This window comes from Callorhinus ursinus, unplaced genomic scaffold, assembly GCF_003265705.2.
Source record: "Callorhinus ursinus isolate GAN/ISIS: 27379988/994484 unplaced genomic scaffold, GSC_fseal_2.0 scaffold8, whole genome shotgun sequence".
Taxonomy (NCBI): Eukaryota; Metazoa; Chordata; class Mammalia; order Carnivora; family Otariidae; genus Callorhinus; species Callorhinus ursinus.
In genome coordinates, this window is record NW_027397070.1 from 44469966 (window position 1) to 44488184 (window position 18219).

At 43.6% G+C, this 18219-nt stretch overlaps 1 protein-coding gene across 18 annotated transcripts in view; it reads left to right on the forward strand.

Moving 5' to 3' along the window:
* Nucleotides 1-18219, forward strand: part of RGS6 (regulator of G protein signaling 6) — a 647729-nt gene that overhangs the window by 257116 nt on the left and 372394 nt on the right. Inside the window, exon 1 of one of the 18 annotated variants that reach the window (XM_073895506.1) lies at nt 1988-2097. The exons of the other annotated variants lie outside the window; for them this stretch is intronic. The gene's annotated coding sequence lies outside the window, so the exon portion shown is untranslated. Of the gene's footprint in view, nt 1-1987; nt 2098-18219 lie in introns of those variants that run through there. 18 annotated transcript variants of the gene reach the window in all.

Sequence of the window (18219 nt, forward strand, 5' to 3'; positions counted from 1 at the left end):
AAATCTAGCTTGTTCCTTAGGTCAGATTCCTTCCAAATTGTCAACAGACTTGTGTGCCTGTATATGCACAGAGATTAGCAACCTTTTTTGGTCTTGGCAGTAGACAAAACAAGGAATGGGTTTGAAATTTCAAAGGCAAGTTCAACATTAGGAAGGCCTTCCTGATTTTGAACCCATTAATGTTCCCTTAAAAAAATGGGGATCTCCCTTCTCCCACCATCTACTCCTGCTACCTTTTCTTTTTTTCTTTCTCCAGAGATTTCCCATCTATAAAATGGGGAAAATAATAATATATTTGAACCAAATCCTCAGACTCCTTGCTTCACTCCTTATGCTGTACACAAGTGTCCCCTTCTCCCTCTGTTTTCTGGTGCCACCTTTTTTGCATTCTTTGTGCTTTTTGTCAGTGATTTCACTGTTCAACATGGCCCCCAATCACAGAGCTGATGTGCTCTCTCTTGGGTTCCTAAGTGCAAGAATATTGTGACATGACTCAGAGAGAAAACATGTGTTAGGTAAACTTTGTCAAAGCACAGATTACAGTGCTGCTGCCTGTGAGTTCAATGTTAGCAAATCCACAAAATATATTAAATAATGTGTCCTGAAATAGAAACATGCAAGCCAACTTTCTGTGTTGATCCGTTGATGGAAATGTAACCAGAGGCTCCCAGGAACCTAACTCTGTGTTTCTCCTAGGAGCAGTGGTTCAGTATTCACAAATACTTTGTAGAACATAATTATTACAAGTAACAAGAGTAGACTGTACCTTGCTCTGGGGTTGCCGTGAGGACCACATGAGGTAATGCCTGTCGACTGCAGGGTGCCTGGCATGGCTGCCATTGGTGTCATTGTCCATGGAGGTTAACACATGGGAAGAGAAAAAAGAATTACTGATAATTCCACTATTTTATCCCAACACTTGGCTACATTCTGAATCTTCCTTTCAGTCTTTGTTTCTCTGTATTCACATTTTTACACAGCTCATTACAATGCATACAACTTCAAATAATTCTGTTAACTTACTGTCCTGTCATGTGCTTCTGTCTGTGTTATGACACAGCCTTCATTTCCCTGGTCTTGTTGAAAACGTGGTTCCTGGGATGACTCCAGAGGAGTCTTTTACTGGTTTAAGGTTGATTAATCCCTCACGATCCCAAGAAGCCTTAAAATTCTGTAATAAAGCATAAAGAAAAAAAAAGCTCAGCAATAGAGAGAAGACTCTTACTGAGCAGAGAAATTTACTATGCAATCTTTTTTTTAAAAGATTTATTTATTTATTTTAGAGAGAGAGAGAGAGAGCACACACATGTGGGGGGAGGGGCAGAGGGAGAGACTCTCCAGCGGACTCCCTCCTGAGTGTGGAGCCCAATGTAGGGCTTGATCTCACAACCCCAAGATCATGACCTGAGCCAAAACCAAGAGTTAGACGCTCAACAGACTGAGCCACTCAGGGGCTCCAACCATGCAATCTTTTTATCTCTAGTGAAAAATTGTTTTTTAAGCCCGAGGGTCTGGGGCATTATTCAGTAGAAAAAAGGTGCTGGGAGTACAAAGAAAGAGTCATTCTAACCTGAGTGAAAGCCATGGTCTAATATAGGGGTTGGCAACTTTTTCTGTACATGGCCAGAGAGTAACCACGTTAGATGTTGTGGGCCATATGGTCTCTGGCACAACTATTCAACTCTGCACTGTGTCTAGAGAATAGCTGTGGATGATGCCTAAACAAAAGCATGTGGCTATATTCCAATAAAACTTTGTTTACAACTAAGGTACAACAGAACGCCTGAAGCTCAAGTGGGCCGCGCTTTTGTTACTCTGTTACATGCACTTCTAGTATGTGTCAGGTCTTACACTGGCTGCCAGGAACACCAGCAAGAGTAGCAAAACGTGATTTTCCAATTTCCCTGTCTTGTGAAGTTTACATTCTAGAGGGGAAGAGAGAGATCTTAATGAATAATCATACAAATTAACATTTAATTACCTATACTGATAAATGCTGTGAAGGAAAGACTAGTGGCATGAAGACAATCATAAGAGATTCAGGCATTAAGAGAAGGAGCTACACTTTGAGGATCCCGCTAGAAGCTCACTGAAAAGGTAGGAACTTGATCATTGTAGAATAAGTAATTTTCATTACCAAGCACTTGATGTGCAGGCCCAGCCGTAAGGAGTTGCTTTTTAGCTCTTCGTAGATTTGCAATGCTCAGCTGGTCATTGAACCAGGGCAAAATAGGGGCTTTCTACCTTGAACCAATAATCTCTCAGATGACCCCTCAACCTTTACCCGTGGTTATAACAACCATACCATCTGGATTCTTATTATAAAACTCAGATTTTTTTTTTTACCCTTTATATATAATATCTTTTTTTTTCTTATGGTTTTACTTGCCAGCTCCTCATTTTCTGACCTGGGGCTGGATTTATTAGTGTTGACCACCCCCTTAGTAGTATTTTATGTATGTATATATGTGTTATGGTCTTTTCTAGGAAGAAATGAGCAGTGTATGCTTGGGACATGCACAAGATTCGGGGCTGTCTTTAGCCTTGGGCAACTTTCTGTTAAGTCAAACCTCTGTCCCCCTTACCCAACCACTGTGTCTCCTTTCCCTGGTGGAGGGGCACCCATGTACCTGCACCTGCCCCTGCCCTCCCGTCGCCTGGGGTCTTTCCAGGCTGCCTGAGTGTAGCAGCCTCGTGCCTCCTCATTGATCATCTTTCCCAGGGGAGAGCAGTTGTTCTCACTCTGGTAAGTAAAATGCTCGACTTCATTACCCCCTACTGACAATTTCAGTGTTTAATCACTCTTATTTCTGTATGGGAAAGGACTGTCTTTCCACGGTTTGTTTCTGTGAATCAAGTGGGGTATAAGGAGACATCTTGGAACTCGCGTGCGCGGCAGAGAGTGGGAGACAGCTGTTGCTTGGGCAGGACAGCCGCTCACGGGGTTAGCCCGGGTGACAGTGGCAGGGGAAGTGGCCCCCAGAGCAACTGCCTGACAGCTGCCCAGCAACTGATGCTTTGGGGGCAGTGGAGAGTCACAGGGCTCATGCTCCAGACCCCAGCTGTCCACTGGTTGCAATGGGGCAGGGTCCGGGCACCAATAAGGGGCTTCCTGGGATGAGATGTGTTGGTGCATGTACATGGGAAAAGCCCAGAGACTTCTAGAAATATGTGGAGCAGATTCTAGGGGATGAAGTGTGGTCAGCTGAGAATTTGAGTTATACAGTTTTACTTTTTTAGGTTTTTGTGGTAGTTTATTCCTGTTAATGTGATCCCAGCTTTCCAGCAGGCTGTATAGCCTATCAGAGCATGGATTACACTGTTAACGAGCAGAAATTCCTGATGCTGCCTCTTTTTTTGCTGTTCAATCCTTACATTAGTCCTTTTGAAATCTCTGTAAGTTCTTGAGATTAGAAGTGTAGGTTGTCCCATATAGTGAACTTGTTAAACCACTACTGGATATCAGGGAGAAAGAGATTTCTCTCTCTGCCTTAGCAGTATGTTTATTTTCATAATGGGTTTGTTATCCTTGGTTCATTTTCCATGGGAAGGTTTCCTTGCTACTCTACTCTACTTTTTTTTTTTTTTTTTTTAACAGTCTCCATGCCCAGCCTGGAGCTCAAACAGGGTTTGAACTCATGACTCTGAGATCAAGACCTGTGCTGAGTTTGAGTCGGACACCTAACCAACTGAGCCACCGAGGTGCCCCCCTGCTACTCTATTTTATTATATTATATTTTTATTTTTTTAAAGATTTATTTATAAGAGAATGTGCACATGTGCGTGAGAGTGGGGGGAGGGGCATAGAGAGAGAGGGAGAGACTCCTCAAGCAGACTCCCCGCTGAGCATGGAGCCCGACACGGGCTCAGTCCCATGACCCCTGAGATCATGACCTGAGCCAAAACCATGAGTCCAAATCTTAACTGACTGAGCCACCCAGGTGCTCCTGCTACTCTATTTAAAAAATTATCTCATCATTATTATTCTAAGTGAATTCTGCAGTATCTTTTATTTTTTTTTAAGATTTTATTTATTTATTTGACAGAAAGAGACACAGCGAGAGAGGGAACACAAGCAGAAGGAGTGGGAGAAGCAGGCCTCCCACACAGGAGGGAGCCCAATCCCAGGACCCTGGGATCATGACCTGAGCCGGAGGCAGACACTTAACGACTGAGCCACCCAGGCGCCCCTGCAGTATCTTTTAAAGGGGGGAAACTAATCATGTGACTCCTTTCCTTAAAACCCCTCATGGCTCTCCAAGAATGTTAGGGTTAAGGGACAAAGACAGGATGCAAAGGAAAGGGAGTGCCAAAAGTCAGTAATCAAGATAAAAAATAGTTAATGCACTATTTTCTAAAAATCTAATAGGCAAACTACAGCTCACATCTGTATTTATAAATGAGGCCTTGACCCACACTGCTCATGTCTCCGGGAGGCCACTGTGGGCCTCATCACACCTCTTTACCTCTGGTTTTAAACTCCGTCCACACTGACCTCTGAGGCCACTTTCCTTTCTGGAACCCACAATGCTTCCTCCCCTGGAAGCCCTTGCATGCATTGTTCCCTTTCTTCATCCCTGCCTGGGATTGTCCCAGCTCACCCTTTAGGACTCACTCAGTGTCCCTTCTCAGGGTCAGGTGCCTCCACTGTATGTCCTCATGGAGGTGAGTGCCCTTCCTGGAGAGCGTTGGGCAGGTAGACATGCACTAGGGCATTTTGCTTGTTGACATCTAACTCCGCCGTCTGACCAGAAGTTCCCTGAGAGTGGGACGATTCTTTTCTACCTCTCTCTGCACAGTGGCTCCCACCTCGATGATTAATGAACAATGAATGGCTGTTTGTCTGCTGTGCTTCTGGTGGTCCCCATGATATGGGATCTGGAGATTTGAAAGGGTTGTTCTTCTTGGTGGTGGGAGTAAGAGGACACCTTGTCCGCCACTTGTGGAGTTCTTTCTCATCTTCGCAGCAGGTGGCAGGTCAGTTAGGATGCACCGTTATCTCTGCTGATCTCTGTCTCAAGCTAATCCTCAAGAGGAGGGAGTACAGCGGTCAAAGGAAAAATGCAGCCATCGCTACAGATGGGGCAAGTGAATCTCGGGGAGGTGGACTGACTTGCCCGGGAGTCGGGAGTCGGTAGCGTGGCCAAGAATTCTCAGCCGGGTGTTACGACTCTGGGTGTGCCTCTTCGCTCTTCTCTCCTCTGCTCGCTCTGTCAAGAGAAGGTGCTGAAGGACATTCTCCTTGCACCTTCCAGCAAAAGGACAAAGGAGATTAGGAACCTTTTCTCAGCATTAATGCCTTGCCAATTTCTAGACTTCCTTTCCCTGTTAATCCCTTAAAACGTCTTATTTGCACATCTCTGCGCTTAGAGGCTGTTTGGTATAAGCTCCAGAGTGAATAAAAGGCAAGAAAACAAATAAATAAAAAGCAATGAAAGGCGTCTCCTAGTAGAAGATAGTTTTCTTTCTCTTGCCCACTCTCTCAGGTTGACTTTATCCTCTTCACCGTGAGGGACTTAACTGGATCTGTCTCTCTTATTAGCCCTCAGGTTAAATTGGCTTCCAGAGAGAGACTGTCTCCTATTAGACTTGTTCACTTGACAAACCTTCACGGAAGCTAAGCACAGACTGAAGTATCCACCAGTGTAGGAATGGAACACTAGCTCTGAATGGCTCCTTGCGGCCATGGCGGAAGTCACTGGCTGCTGTTTGCACTTCGGCCTGAACCCCGCTGTGGTGCAGGGTCAAGCCCGGGAAATATTCCATCAGTAGCGATTGCTTCCTCTAACGTGAGTCCACACCCTTTCCCCCATAAACAGTGCATGCCTCGGAGAGGATTGGGTGCTACCTCCATGGTTTTCTATTCATTCATTCAGCAAATATTTACGGAGCATCCACTGTGTGCTAGGCATTTCTAGGCTCTGGGCATATGTGGTGAACAACTTAAAGCCCGTGTCCCCTTGAAGTTTACATTCTCGTGAAGGCAACAGTCAATGAACAAGTAATCAGATAAGTTTTATTTCCAATACAAGTGCCATGGAGAAAATTAGGGATAATAGGGATAATGTTTGATGATGGTGGAAGTTGGTGGGTGGGGTGGTCAAGGAAGGCCTCCCCAGAGAGGGACATTTGAACAGAAGCCTGAGTCTTGGGAAGAGGGAGGAGCCACATGAAGGTCTGGGAAAAGTTTACCAGGTGAGGTACCAAACACATGTAAAGCTGAGTCCAGAGTAAGGTTGATTGTCCAACAATGAGCAAGAGGCCATGGCAGATAGAAAGCATGGAGTGAGGGGCAGAGTGGTGGAAAGTGAGACCAGAGATGTGGGCAGGGCCAAAGCAGGAGGAACTTTATGCAGACCACTGTCTGTAATGGGAGGCACATGACCTAATTGATGCTTTAAAGAGACCATTCTGGATGCTCTGTGCACTGAGGTTTCTAGTTGGGCAGGGAGATCCATTGAGAGCCTATTGGGACATTCCAAGTAAAAGAAGAAGGGGACTTGGAATGGAGTGTAAGTGGAGGTGGCGAGAAGAGGTCAGGTTCTTGTGTATTTTGAAGGTGGTGTTCATTCACCATTGATGCTGGACCAGAGGTGAGCTATGAAGGAAAGAGATGAGTCAAGCCTCCCTCAGGAGTTCATTTATGAATATTTGTTGAACACCTATTATGGACCAGCCACTGTTCTGTGTGTTTGGATATTCCTGTGAGCAAAATAGTCAAAGATTCCTGCCCTTGTAGAGCTTATGTTCTAGCAGGGGAAAGCCAGAAACAGAGAACAAAGTACAAAACAATAAATTGTATTGCATATTCAGAAGGTGATATATGTTGTGGCAAAAAGAAAAAATAGAGCAGAGGAGAGACCCTTGGGAGAAGGACAGTTACAATTTTAGTTAGGGTGGTCTGAGCGGAGCTGCGTAAGAGGTCACACGAATTTTTGGTCTGAGTAGTTAAGTGGATAATGCCACTATCTAATGAGATGTCTAAAAAGAATAAGATAAAATTGGAGGAAGGAACAGATTGAAAGGGTGGTAAACAAGCTGTTTAAGTAGTAAGCTTGAGCTGCCTCTTAGTGAAGATATCAAGTAGGTAATTGGATATTCAAGCCTGGGCCTTAGGAAAAGGTCAGGGCTACATATTTCAGGCATCAGAGATTATAAGGTCTTTTAAACACCTACAGCAGCAGGGGTGCCTGGGTGGTGCCATTGGTTGAGCATCTGACTCTTGGTTTCAGCTCAGGTCTTGATCTCAGGATCATGAGGTTGAGCCCCTCACTGGGCTCCACACTCAATGCGGAGTCTGTTTAAAGTTTTCTCTCCCTCTACCCCTCCTGTTTGTACTCTCTTGCTCGCTCTCTCTGAAATAAGTAAATCTTTAAAAAGAAAAAAAAGCTACAACACCAGATAAGATCTCCAAGGGCATGGGTGTAGACTGAAAAGAGGTCCAAGGGCTCCTGGATCCTCCAAAGGGAGGAAAGAAAAGAGGAATTAGCAAAGGAAACCCAGAAGGAGCCGTCGGAAAGGCAGAGGAAAGACAAGGAGCATGCAAGAAGAGAAGTGGAAGCTCGACTGAAAAGGGGGAGAGCAATCGACTGTGTCCAAAGCATCCAATAAGATGCTGACGGGTCAGGGAAATGAACAAGATCTTTCTTACGGGCTCCTTTTTGGGTGGCAAGTAATCACGTTACCCTGTGGTCACCATTTCACTGCAGGGTGTAGAGTCACAGAAGGGTATGCTCTCACTGTGCACCTACCAGGGCTGAGCCCTTTGTGTTGGCCAGTGTTGATGTGGTTCACTTAAGAATAAGTGCTTGTTCTCCAAGGAAGTGCCCCTGGTTCAAGATCATGGGAGACTCTGAATGCCACACACAAGATCGTGGACTTACCTAGCCACAGCAATCAGACAACAAAAAGAAATAAAAAGCATCCAAATAAGCAAAGAAGAAGTCAAACTTTCACTCTGCAAATGATATGGTACTTCATGTGGAAAACCCAAAAGACTCCACCCCAAAACTGCTAGAACTCATACAGGAATTTAGTAAAGTGGCAGGATATAAAATCAATGCACAGAAATCAGTTGCATTTCTATACACCAACAACAAGACAGAAGAAAGAAATTAAGGAGTTGATCCCGTTTATAATTGCACCTAAAGCCATAAGATACCTAGGAATAAATCTAACCAAAGAGGCAAAGGATCTGTACTCAGAAAACTATGGAATACTCATGAAAGAAATTGAGGAAGACACAAAGAAATGGAAAAACGTTCCATGCTCATGGATTGGAAGAACAAATATTGTGAAAATGTCAATGCTACCTAGAGCAATCTACACATTTAAAGCAATCCCTATCAAAATACTGTCAACTTTTTTCAAAGAAATGGAACAAATAATCCTAAAATTTATATGGAACCAGAAAAGACCCCGAATAGCCAGAGGAATGTTGAAAAAGAAAAACAAAGCTGGTGGCATCACGATTCCAGACTTCAAGCTCTATTACAAAGCTGTCATCATCAAGACAGTGTGGTACTGGCACAAAAACAGACACATAGATCAATGGAACAGAATAGAGAGCCCAGAAATGGACCCTCAACTCTATGGTCAACTAATCTTTGACAAAGCAGGAAAGAATGTCCAATGGAAAAAAGACAGTCTCTTCAACAAATGGTGTTGGGAAAATTGGACAGCCACATGCAGAAGAATGAAACTGGACCATTTCCTTATACCACACACAAAAATAAACTCAAAATGGTTGAAAGACCTAAATGTGAGACAGGAATTCATCCAAATCCTAGAGAAGAACACAGGCAGCAACCTCTTCAACCTCAGCCACAGCAACTTCTTCCTAGACATATCACCAAAGGCAAGGGAAGCAGGGGCAAAAACGAACTCTTGGGACTTCATCAAGATAAAAAGCTTTGCACAGCAAAGGAAATAGTTAACAAAACCAAAAGACAACTGACAGAATGGGAGAAGATATTTGCAAATGACATATCAGATAAAGGGCTAGTATCCAAAATCTATAAAGAACTTATCAAACTCAACACCCAAAGAACAAATAATCCAATCAAGAAATGGGCAGAAGACATGAACAGACATTTCTGCAAAGAAGACATCCAGATGGCCAGCAGACACATGAAAAAGTGCTCAACATCACCCGGCATCAGGGAAATCCAAATCAAAACCTCAATGAGATACCGCCTCACACCACTCAGAATGGCTAAAATTAACAACTCAGGAAACGACAGATGTTGGCGGGGATGCGGAGAAAGGGGAACCCTCCTACACTGTTGGTGGGAATGCAAGCTGGTGCAGCCACTCTGGAAAACAGGATGGAGGTTCCTCAAACAGTTGAAAATAGAGCTACCATATGATCCAGCAATTGCACTGCTGGGTATTTACCCCCAAGATACAAATGTAGTGATCTGAAGGGGTATGTGCACCCCAATATTTATAGCAGCAATGTCCACAATAGCCAAACTATGGAAAGAGCCAAGATGTCCATCAACAGATGAATGGACAAAGAAGATGTGGTATATATATATATACAATGGAATATTATGCAACCATCAAAAACCAAAATCTTGCCATTGGCAACGACGTGGATGGAACTAGAGGGTATTATGCTAAGCAAAATAAATCAATCAGAAAAAGACATGTATCATATGACCTCACTGATACGAGGAATTCTTAATCTCAGGAAACAAACTGAGGGTTGCTGGAGTGATGGGGGGGTGGGAGGGATGGGGTGGCTGGGTGATAGACATTGGGGAGGCTATGTGCTATGGTGAGCGCTGTGAATTGTGCGAGACTGTTGAATCACAGACCTGTATACCTCTGAAACAAATAATACATTATACGTTAAAAAAAAAAAAGAAGATAGTAGGAAGGGAAAAATGAAGGGGGGTAAATCAGAGGGGGAGACGAACCATGAGATCGGGACTCTGAGAAACAAACTGAGGGTTCTAGAGGGGAGAGGGCTGGGGGGATGGGTTAGCCTGGTGATGGGTATTAAAGAGGGCACGTTCTGCACAGAGCACTGGGTGTTATACACAAACAATGAATCATGGAACACGACATCAAAAACTAATGCTGAGTATGGTGAGTAACATACCATAATAAAATAAAATTAAAAAACAAGATCATGGACTTAATTTTATAGGTAGTGGGGTTTGGTCTAAGGTTTTTGAGCAGGGGAAGTGACATGTCTTAGTCTGTGTCATGTGGATCTTTTCGAGAATGGAAGGGAGGATGGGGTGGAGTGGGGAGAGGTGGGGGATAGGCAGGGAGACTTGTTTTCAGTGGTGGAGGCAAGAGATGGGAGGTCCTGTGCCAGAGGAGACACAGGGAGAATGCAAAGGGGTGGAGAGGCGAGAGACATCAAGAAGGCAGATTTGACAGTATTTGGTAGGTGATGGGCATGGATATTGAGAGAGGGAAGACTGAAGACAACTCTTGGGTTTGTCTCTTGTGTGACTCAGGGATCGGGCCCATTGTGGATTTCTGTCAGGGGATCAAGGGGAGGGGCTGCCAGATTAACCAGTTTATGGATTAATTATTAAGACACAGCAGGGACCTGGGAGCTCCCCTCCTCACAAATTAGTTAGCTGGTAATTAGGCAGTGGCTGATTAATGCTATCGCCTGCCCCCTGTGGGGTGGGAGGAGAGGCTCTGAGCCACCCCCAGAGTTCCTGTGGTGCAGGAGGGGCACCCAGAGTCTCTGTCTTTATATGACAGTTCCTCCTCTGCTACCATAAACCCAGCTCTGAAGGGGCATCCTGGACATCAAATTCTGTCTCCCCATAATTCTGCAGATCTTCTTTGCCTAAATGGCAAAAAAACAAAACAAAACAAAACAAAACAAAACAGAGCAAAGGGTAGATATGTGCATCACAGAATTATTGTTCTCAGTAGCGATGTCTAACAGAAACACCATGGCAACTTTCATGCATTTGTCAAGTGCACATCAAAGTTTATTTTTCCACGTTGGAACTAGGATGACCTGGGTCCTTCTGCCCCCCCCCCCCCCCCCGCCCCATCCTGGGCTCTGCCCTCCTGAAACCTGCCTATTCTAATACAAAATGAAAATCCCCCAAGGCTGATGCAGTAGCTCAACACTGAGTGTTGGGGAGAAACCCAAAGCTGAATTCAGTAAATGCTTTTGAAATTCATAAATTCCCCCAGAGACGTAAGAAAGGGTGTTCAGGATCCCCCTCCTCTAGTCCACTAAATTCCAAACATTCTCTGATTTCTGAGTTCAAATACCCATGCCAGAGTGCCTACCTCAGACCTCATTAAAGATACCAAACCCAGGCAAGAGTCCTGTGTCTGCAAGTTTCCCGGTCCCGCAATGGATACATGGGCAGAACATTGCAAATGCAAAAGAGCCCAGCAGAATGGTGGGCAAAGAGCAGAAAGTGTAAGGGGGCAACGGAAGGCCTTGGTGAGGGCTTTCTTTAATAGTATTTTTTAAAATTAACATTAAGTGCTAGATTTTTAAAATCGGTCATTTTTATTTAACAAACCCAAATAACCCTCCTTCTTTTAAAAAAAAATCAGAAAATATGGCACATCAGGGTCCCAATTTCCACCCTATGGTCTATCTTAATTGTAATATTCCATAGTTGTGATGTTTTTCTTCATATGAACAGGCATTCATGGATTCCTTCTACGAGGAAAATATTCTGTTTGTCTCTATGTACACCTGAGTAAGATGTTCTTCTTTGATTTAGTTCCCTCCCTTTAAGCTCATAGAGGTAGAGGATGTGAGGGAGGGGGAGGACCGTGGGATATAGCCTCCTACACCACAGATGGGAAACCGAGGCTTGGGGAAGATAAGTGACTTTCTTGCAGTCATAACTCAGGTTAGAACCTGAGCCTCCAGAAAATAGTCCGCCTGCCTAGGGCTCTCATCTGAAGCAGCCACTGATCAATGTAGAAGGAAAGAACAAAGTAGATGCCCAGTGTCTCCCGAATGGTGAAAATAGTAAACACTAGAGGGGTTTATAGGAGGACAGAAATCCCTTCAGACACATAACTAGGCTTCAGTAATCCAGTGTCCATGGCAATCGGCTTCAAACTGGGGTGTTCGGGTGCATTCTCAGGGGACTTGGGGTTCCCTTTGAAAACAGTGAGTATGTGTACCTTTGGATCACCTGTTGCTGAATTTCAGGTCTTTGTTTGTTTCTCCAAGAGGGTATGGCCACGGAGGGGGAGAAGGAGGGGGAATGGATGTAAATGCTGTCACACACTAAGCGAAGGCCCAGTGATGGCATGGTGCTGTTTCACCACGGTTTGGCGTGGTGGGGGTTAGTGACACTTCATTCTGCAAGCAACGATTTCGTTGCCACGGGACACCCTCATCCACTGCATTATTTTAACATAATGGACCATTACTGGCTTTGTATTTAATTTATGCGTTTATTTTGGTTTCAGAATTACACGAGAAAGATAAACAAAAGCACTTTTGCATCGGGGTGTGTTAGTTTTATACATATTTAAGCAAGGTTGCAATAAAAGTAATCTAAAACAATGCTGAAGGTACAGGAGATTTTATCTGTCCTTTAAAAGGAGCCTATACAATATTCAAGGTTGTTGCATACACTGACTTCCTGTCACATTAGCATTTAAGTTATGAGAAACTGTTGGCATGAGAGATAATTCCAGTGGCCTGAGCTCTTCTGCTGTCAGAGTGAATTACTGAGAAGGAACTTGGTGTGGGAGACATGATACGCTCTTCCCTCAGTAGGTGGCTGTTCCCATAGGCGATTCTAAAATCTAAGAGGTAATTCTGACTATTGTTTTGCTAGCTTTAGAACCTAATCCATTGTAAGATGTTATGATATGCCAGGTCTGAATGGTGAAAAGGTGTATCTTCCATTTAACCTGATGTAATATGTTTAACCTGAGGTCAGCAGACTGTATAGCCTGTGGACCAAATTTGGCTCACAGACTATTTTTGTCAATAAAGTTTTATTGAAACTCAGTCACACCCATTGTTTACAGATTGCCTGTGGCTGCTTTCACACTGTAAGTAATAACACGGTCCCATAGTGGTGATGGAGACTGATGGCCCCCCAAAGCTGAAAATCTTTACTATCCCGCAGACCCCTGACATACGCATTCTAAATACAATCACTTCTGCCCCGTGCTTTCAGCTTATGTACATTTCAGTTATTTGATTCTCTAAAGTGTTCTAATCTCTTCTGTTTTTACAATTAGGAAATTCTAGATGACTGTTGCTTTGTGTAAGATTCTTTGATTTCCCTATGAGGGAATTTAGTCTGTTCTCAACATCAATTGTTACCGTCTTAAAATAGTTAGGAAATTGGAGGCGGGCGTGATGCCGCTGTAATCCTTGACCCTTACCTGGTAGAGCGGGCCTGCGCGGAGCTGTGAGTTAGATGCCCGTGTTTTCATCTGTCAGCCCTCTGTCTCCCACCCATACGCGGACTCTCGCTCACCACCTCTGGGACACGGTGCTCTGACTCCTTCTTGTCTTTCAGCCACATCACCGAGGGCCCTGCTGCCTCATTCGCATCTCCGTTCAGATTCACGTTGTCCACTTCTCATTTCCTCAGAGGGTATTTGCACTTGAAGCTTTTACCCCTCCTGGGGAGTAAGCAGCCTTGGCCTCTCCTCATGATCTGACCAACTTAGAGGTGTTGGAGGAGATTGGTAGGATGGGAGTGGCCCAAGGAGAAAGGGTGGGGACAGGGATGTCCTGGAAATGGCACGAGTCCCCCTGCCATGGCTGTATGGCTTAAGTGTACCTAATCCTGAGTCTGCTGTGAAGATCACAGTCTGTGCCTCTCTTAGCTCAAAGGCCCCAAACCTTCAGGAAGATACCAGACTTAAAAAGAATTCTCTCAACGAAGTTGGCTTTTGTATAGCACCACCTAAGGCTAACACAAAAAGCAGAAGACTCAAATGCTATTTGGGATACTTCACTGGGGATGACTTCCTACTTGGACATGGCTAGGGGAAATCATCGGAGGACGGGGGGAGTATGGTATATTTTAACATTGGTTGCAAATCTAGGCAGACTTGGGTTTAAGTCAGAATCAAATATCCACCTCTTCTATGGCAAGCATTAACATGGATAGCTCCGAGGACAGTTTAGCACGTACTTACTTCAAGTCTCTATTGTTTTCATGTGCGTGTCTCTTTGTACAAATTAGGGACTACTGTATACTTTATGAAACAAGCCATCTTCACCAGCGAGAGAAGAATAATACCCAAATCTGGTGGTAAGGTGGGAAGGGGAGGGACCAGGCAGCGCCCCCATGACATGATTAGAGGAAAAGCCAAATCACTCAGCTGCGGGTACAAAATCTCTTTGGGAAAGAGGTGTCTAAACAGGGTAAGAGCCCATGTGGTGTATTTCAGTAAAGTTTCCCTCACCCTCGTAATTCTCCAGCAGGCCTGCATAGAGTCTATCCTGCAAGAGGGCCTCTGTCTGGATCTGAGAAGTTCGATTCTTACCCATTCTACAGGCCTTTATTTCAGAGGCTTTGGGAAGAACTCACACAACCAGTCTGTGCCCTGTGTTTCACAGAACATTTTAAAACAACTGACTTTCCTGATTCTGTAGCCAAACTCAGGACAAGCAAGACTCCTCCCCTGGAAGCAGAAGCAAGACCATGCCCACATCTCTGTGCAGTGTCTTTGCCCCCAGCTTTGCTGTGGGCTAGAGATGCCATTTCTCCACAGGAACTGGAAAAGCAGACTCCTGGAAGGAAGGAAGGAAGGAAGGAAGGAAGGAAGGAAGGAAGGAAGGAAGGAAGGAAGGGAGGGAGGGAGGGAGGGAGGGGGAAGGGGAGCCAGCATGGGGTAACAGGGGTGGTAGACGGAAACATGCATGGCTGCAATTGCCCACCTCTACTTAACTGGCAAGTTGGTCCCATAATGTGAAGTCAGAACTTATATAGAATGGATCCTGTTTGGTTAGAAAAAGTAGACTCCTAGTACATCACTCCAGGTGTTGTCCCTAGCATGACGGATACCAGGTACATAGGCACAAAAACATATTTGAGTGAATGAATTAATTAAGACCTCAGACTGTGGAGGCAGGCAGAATTGGGTTGAAATGCAGCTTTGCCAGTTCATAGCTGTTAGTTCTCTATGGCCACGTAATAAATTATCCTCAAATTGAGCAGCTTCATTTCGTCTCTCACGGTTTCTGTGGGCAAGCAGGCTGGTTATGGCTTTGCTGGGTCCTTCTGCTTCAGAGTCTCTCCCAAGGCCACAGTCATCTCAAGGCTTGACTGAAGGAGGACCCGTTTCCAACTTGACTTATGTAGCTGTTGGCAGGCCTCAGATTCTTAATGGCTGTTGGCCAGAGACATCCCTCCCTTGCCACCTGGGCCTTTCCAAAGGGCTGCTCACAACATAGCAGCCGGTTCCCCCCAGAGAGAGTCCTGAGACAGAAGCTACATGTTTCTGTTTTGTTTTGTTTTTTGAAAAATTGTTTATTGTGGCTACACATACATACACACACATATATGACATAAAACTTCCTATTTTAGCCATTTTTAAGCATCCAATTCAGCGACATTTAGTACATTCACAATACTGTGATGTCACCACCACTAGTTCCAGAATTTTCATCACCCCAAGCAGAATTTAAAGCTGCAGTGTTTTTACAATCCAATCTCTGAAGTGACACACAGCCATGTCTGTTCCATCTCTTGGAGGCGAGGCGCTAAACCCAGCCTACACTCAAGGGAAGAGGATTGCACAGGGTGAGGATACCAGGAGGGTGGGCATCCTTGGGGCAATCCTAGAGGCCGACTACCACAGAAGCCAGGTGATCTCAGGTGGGTTACTTATCTCACTGAGCCTCGGTTACAGCCTTTGTAAAGCAGGGATGGTTTGACCTGTAGAGCTGTACTCATATCCAAGGGCAGCACCACCTGACTTTCTGCTCACCAACACGAGATAAAATGCCATGAGGTTTAAGCACCTTGGACCCTAGACCCTATCTTCCTGCACAGCTTCTTGGATTCCCCACGATGGTTCAGGACCCCCTGACAGCATAACAGATAGGACAGGAGGAGAGGCAGAATCGTGCAGATCCAGGATACATTCCCTAAATAGTCACAGTATAACATGTGTATTAAGCAGCGTTTCCTCTAATGAAGAAGCCGATATTGGACGATGCTTAGCTCCTCTGGTCTCATCATGACCACCTCTAGGGATTGGTCCACCCCTCCCTCAGTTGCTCAAATTCACCACCAGGATGCCATCCTTGTTCCATTATGGTTTACTGTCTTTCTTCCATGCAAATTTCCAAACATCTCTTTAACACATCTCCTCTCTTTCCTGATGAGCTGTCCTATGCAGTGAATAAGAAACAGTTCCCCTGGAGCTCTGTACATGGGATTATATAATGAACAAGCAGGCTGCTTTTAAAACTTCTTTAAAAATTTCCAAAATGGCAATATATGTATCTGTTCTTATCCCGTCTCACAGGTCAGCCCTACCCAGGTCAGGGTTTCTTTCCAAACCCAAGCACATAGATGTGTTCCGGGGTCACCGTACATTCCAGCCACATCTTTATACTTCTCCTACCATAGTCCTATAGGAGACTATCAGTTTGAATCCATAACTGATCAGCTGAAAACTAATTCAGATTTTAAGTCAAAGAAGTGAATTAATATTCTGTAGAAAGGTTTCCAGTGATGAGTATTTTAGAAAGATTATTGAAGGCTTTTGAAATGAAAATAGTTTCCTGGCTAATGCTCAAAAACCAAAAATGATTACTGAACAATGTTTTCCAAAGTGTTTCTATGGAATGAAATGCTATTTGTTTGCTCACTGACCAAAATTAAATTGATAATCTCTAGGGTTGATGAGAATATGGTGAAACAGTCATAGGTTGTTTGCTGCTGGGGGTATGAACTGCACTCTTCTCTGGGGAGGCAATTTGTAGTTTCTATCAGAATTTAAAATATATGTACTCTTAACTATGGACTCTGAGAAACAAACTGAGGGTTTTAGAAGGGAGGGGGTTGGGGGGATGGGTTAGCCTGGTGAAGGAGGGCACGTATTGCATGGAGCACTGGGTGTTATGTGCAAACAATGAATGGAACACTACATCAAAAACTAATGATGTAATGTATGGTGACTAACATAACATACTAAAATAAAATTTTAAAAAAAGGAAAAAAATGTACTCTTAGACCCAGGAATTCTACTTTTAGAAATTAACTTAAATCATCCTTGCACACCTACAAAAAGGTACATACACAAGGAGTTTCACTGCAGTATTGTTTGTGATAAGAAAACATTAGAAACAACTCAAAGTGTTCATCAGTAATATGCTAGGTAAATCAGTCACAGTGTACCTCTGTTTTGTAGCACCATGCATCAGTTAAGATAGCGAGGCAGATTGATATGCCTCCACATGGAAAGATGGACATAGTATTTTGTTACCTGGATGAAGGCAAGTTATTGAATGACCCCTTCTGTAAGAAATTTTATACATATACATATGAAATGTATACAATATAAATTTTATATCTCATATATGTATTATATGTATGTATAATATTACATGTATGCTCACATAGATTTATTTGGAAGGATACACACCAATCTGTTGATAGTGGTTACTCTTCTTCTTGGGAAAAGAATAGAATTTTTTAAGGGATGGGAGTGTTGCTTTCCTCTCTACTGTATTATACTTGCATATTGTTTGAATTTTTCATAATTATACACATTGCTTCTTAAAATTACTATGGAAGTAACATATGTTTATTTTTAAGCAACGAAAGCAAAAAAAAACCCTACGATCCTTCACTCAGATGCAATTACCATTAATTAATCATCCACACCCTTTTCTACACCTGAATTTGTTGTTTTAAAAATGTAATTATTTCAAAAAAAAATAAAAATGTAATTATTTCATATAGACTATTTTAAAGCTACTTATTTTTAGTTAAAAATATATGATATAAAATATGATAAATGCAATTATTCCCTAAGGAGTTACATAATAAATACATTTATGTGTCAGTAGGTATTCAGTTACGTCTAATGGTTATAATATTGTGGTTTTTGGGTACATGAGATTGCTGGAAACTGGGAATTAGAAATGGGGCAAGGTAAACTTTTGATGCAAAAACCTGTTGCCTGGTTGCTTGCGTTCAGTCTTGTCCATCCCTATGCCCACACTATCCAACCTAAGCTCTGTCAGTGTCTTAACTAAAGTCCTCCATGGCC